Source organism: Orycteropus afer, unplaced genomic scaffold (genome assembly GCF_000298275.1).
Source record: "Orycteropus afer afer isolate SDZICR_OR568_19922 unplaced genomic scaffold, OryAfe1.0 scaffold00036, whole genome shotgun sequence".
Lineage (NCBI taxonomy): Eukaryota > Metazoa > Chordata > Mammalia > Tubulidentata > Orycteropodidae > Orycteropus > Orycteropus afer.
In genome coordinates this window covers 96,275-100,837 of record NW_006921623.1, presented here as the reverse complement: position 1 = coordinate 100,837, position 4,563 = coordinate 96,275, and positions in this window count along the sequence as shown.

Below are 4,563 nucleotides of genomic sequence, written 5' to 3'. Positions count from 1 at the left end.
CTACTTCCGTAGTGATACTGCCTCGGAAACCCAAGGAGGGGTCGCTATGAGTCAGGGCCGACTCGACGGCAAACAACAACATACCCATGAAAAACAAATTTATCAACAAGAGTACAGTGTTTATGTATAGTTTCTTTTGTCTTTAGCCTTACAATTTCCAGTCAGAGCACTGTTTTCCAAAGTTACTTACATGAACTCCCTTTTCCCCCCATCCTTTCAGTGCAGTTATGTCATACATTTGTAATATAGTTCTTTTGTCATAGTCCACATTTTACCGTGGAATCTTATAACATTCTGGCTGATGTGTACTTTTATTGCTGTTTTTGGTTAGCATTCATTAAAATTTACTCTTCATGATATACAATTCTGTGGGTTTTTACAAATGCATACAGCCATGTATCCACCACCCCAGTACCACACAGAACAAATTCTGCACCTTAAATGTTCCCAGTGCATTCCCTTTGTAGTCAGCCATTCTCTTCGTCTTCTGTCCCTGGCAACCACAGATTGCTTCCTGTGTCTATTTTTGCATTTTCCAGAGTGTATCATATGAATGGAACAGTATAGTCTATATCTCACTTTTTTGTATTTTGCATCTCAATTCTTTTACTTAAGAGGCCCTGGTGATGCAGTGGTTAAGCTCTTGGCTGCTAATTTAAAGATTGATGGCTTGAACCCACCATCAGCTCCACAGCAAAAAGATGTGGCAGTTTGCTTCTATAAAGATTTACAGCCTTGGAAACCTTATGGGGCAGTTATACTTGGTTCTAGAGGGTTGCTATGAGTCAGAATCAACTCTATGGCAGTGGGTTTGGCGGTTAGATTCTTTCACTTAGTAAATTCCATTTAAGGTTGATTCATGTTGTGTGACTCAATAACTCGTTCCTTTTAAATTGCTCAATAGGATACTGTTGTATGGATGCACCATCGGTTGTTTATCCGTTTCCCTGTTGAAGAACGTTTTGGTTGCTTACAGCCACTCCTTAGAAGGAAGATGGGGCAGTCTACTGCCGTAGTGGTACTGCCTTGGGAACCCAAGGAGGGGTCGCTATGAATCGAGTCCTACTCGACGGCACATAACAACAGCAACAGTTTTTAGGGTAGAATTTTGTGTTGACATAAGTTTTCAGATCACTTGAGTAAATACCGAAGAGAGTGATTGCTGAGTCATATGGCAAATCTGTGTTTAACTTTTGGCCATTTTTGTACTTTACATAAATGGAGTCATCATACAATATGTATTCTTTTGTTACATTGCTTGTGACCTTAATCCACATTGTTAGTGGCTGTAGTTAATTTGCTCTCATTATTGATTAATATTCTCCCGACTATGCAACAATTTATTTATCCATTTTACTGTGGATGGGCATTGGTAGTTTCTGGTTGGTATTATTACTAATAATGCTATTAGGAACATTCATGGACATGTTTTCTATGAACATATGTGCACTTTTCTGCCAGGTATATTCCTAGATAAAAAATTCTGGGTCAGCTTTAGTTATACTGTCAAAAATTTTCTGGAATGATTGTTCCAATTTACATTCCTACCAGCAGTGTGTGGGGGTTTCAGGCATGCCGTATCCTCATGAGTATTATATATATTCATTCAATTCTCTGTTTCTCTGTCTCTGGAGAAGTATCATATTGTGGTTTCAATTTGCATTTCACTGAAGTTGAGCACCCCTTTATATGTTTATTCGTTGTTTGGATATCTAGAAGAATTGAGAAAATAAACCTCCTTCTGGACTTAACCTTGGGAGAATAAGTGATTTCTGTTAGAGAAGGTAATAAGGGAAGCAGTGTCATTGTGGGAGAGCAAAGTTTTAGTTAAGGCAGGGAGGTCAAAGTACATTCTCTGAAGAAGTTGAGATTATGTAAGTATTTCATTTCTTTTAGAAAGATAGCTCTAGAGTAAATGGTGAAGAAATTTGTTAGGGAGGAGAGCAGTGGAAAGTTTGTTAGAAGTGAGGTGCTATAGAAAACCAAAACTTTGTTTGGTGATCTAGGATGATGGAGATGTATGGAAATGATGAAATTAGCTGGCTTCAAGTTCTGAGTTGATCTCAGGTGTTTAATTGTCTCACCAGTATTGGCAAACACAGACTTTGATCTCAAATAGTATGGGGAGCTTCATGATTCTTAGGGTACATGGGCTGGTGAGAGGGTGCTGAGCATCTGTGGAAACCCCAGGCAAGGTAGAGGAGTTCTGATGATACTAGCAGTTGGTAGTCTAGTCTGACGTATTTTTAGCAAATCTGGGGTATTTTTTTTTCTTTTTCTCCAAGATAACTACTTCTTTGTGAAGTATACTTCTAAACCATAAGTTCAGTAAATTTATTATTGCACAGGACGGACATTAAGATCATTAGTTTATAGTTCAGAAAATCTACAAAATCTACTTACTTAACTATTCTTTTTTTTTTTCAAATTACTTTTGCTAAGGTGTGGTTTCTTGGAAGCTGCTTTTTCATAGACCACTAATTGTGCTTCTTATGCTCTGTGAATTCTTATATACATTCATAGAACCATGGGATATGCTTCATACAAGAGCAGTGATTACTGGGATTTAATTTAAAATCAGCTGTATTCAGATATTTTAAGGAATATATTTTATAAAACAAAAAACCATGTTTTTCATCCATTACAATATACTGACTCAAGAAATTATGTATTTCAAATTGTTGAGTTGGATTGATGCTTCAGAAAAGGAAAGGTGAACATATCTTCATAGTGTGGCATTATATTTGTTAGAGAGCAATGTTTGAGGCAAATTACTGTTTTAGCAAAATTACATGGCTTCTAGGTATTAGATTAGTTTGAATGAGTGTATTTCTTGTCCCTCCTTCATTCTCCTGTAAGTGACAGGGATACTAGTTAACAGTGCCAGATATCATAATGCCTGGGGCATAGTTAAAGACCAGGGAAGATTTATAATAATCAAACACAAATGGACAAAGTAGCATGAAGAAATTTCAATCCTCCCAGCCTTGCTTAAAAACTTAATTAGGCTTATTGGGGCAGAAAATATTCCCACCCCCTGCTTTTTTTTTTTTTTTTTTTTAAATCTCTCCACCTCCTGTCCCACATTCTCTTTTAAGGAGTCACCAACAAGCAAAAAGAGACTTTTTTTTGGTAAATCCTAATTTACTTGATCTATCTGGCATTGGAGAAATGAACAATAACAACTACAAAATTGTAAGATTTTTAAGGGATTCCAAATTTTTGGTAGAGATACTGTATGTTTCTAGAAAATCATACTATATTCAAGAAATTTTGAATAAATTTTTTTGTGGTTCTATAATTGGACATTTTACAAGTATTTTTAATCTTGTGGCAGCTGTTCAGCCTGCTCCCTTAAAAAAAATTGTCAGCTCAGATTTTTGTCCTTTATCCTTTATTTTTAGATGTGCTCTTCTCGAGAAATGTACATAGATGCTGTTCTCTGCCTATCCATTAGCAGCGCAGTGTTGGGCTTCAGATGATGGTAGATGATTGGGGGGTGGGAGAAGAGGTGGGGTTTCTTCGTATCATTCCTCTTGTGGTCAGTAAAATCATCAGACAAATGCCTTTCCAAGGATGTAGAATGTATGTAAAGGAAAAGCCTAAGATTGCTAAGGGAGTGGTGTTTTGGTGAGGACTTTATTCTCCCCTACTCCATGGAAACGAGCCTTTTGAGCTTTTGCTTGTCTGCTGATTTGTCCCGTGATCCAGGTAATCTATGGCAGTCTTTGTTTTCTCGGTGGTGTATGAAATGTAACAAAATGGTAGAAAAATAGCTTAAGTGAAAGGCATGTACCTATAACAGAGGAATAAAAGGAGAAAAGGGTTATTTCTATATTGTTTACTATTATTTCTTACAATATCTTTTAAGGTTTTCATGTTTTAAAAAGCCTAATCTTACCTGCAAGGAAAAAAGAAATCCTAGTTTTGAAAACCTATGCCTTAATTGCTTGGCTTGAGAACAAAGGTTTTAACATCCAGCATTGCAGGGATATCTTTATTCCAAAGAATAGGAAGCAACATCCTCCTTTTACCTTTTCAGAACTGAATTGGCATAACCTCTCATGAATCTTAGGTAGGGACTTTGACTTATTATTCTGTGAATTGTTATTTAATTATCTGAAGCTTTGGGATGGTTGTTTCTCTTTGATACCCAAGGGACCATGGATGGGGTATTGTGGGGGTGGGGAAATTAATCCTATAGAGGGAAGAGAATGTTTTTACAAAGTAATCATCCTGATTGTTTTTGCATTTGTAACTAAATTGAAATATATCATTATTTGGATAAGGTGATACCCATGGCCATTAAACACTGTTATTGATTTGAATTTATTCAGTTTGTATTTTTGCTTTTGTCAGCTAAACTGTTGGCTATAAATATGGAGAAGCTGCCAGAATGCTATGTGATGACACTGGAATTACATTCTGCTTTCTTTTTTTCTTCCTTTTTCAGTCCTATGAGTGAACACAGGAGCAAAGGCATTCATTTGAAAAGTAGAAGAGATAAAAAAAAATGCTAAAGGCTTTTTTGTTTTCTCCTAAAGGTGTTTTTCATGATAGAAA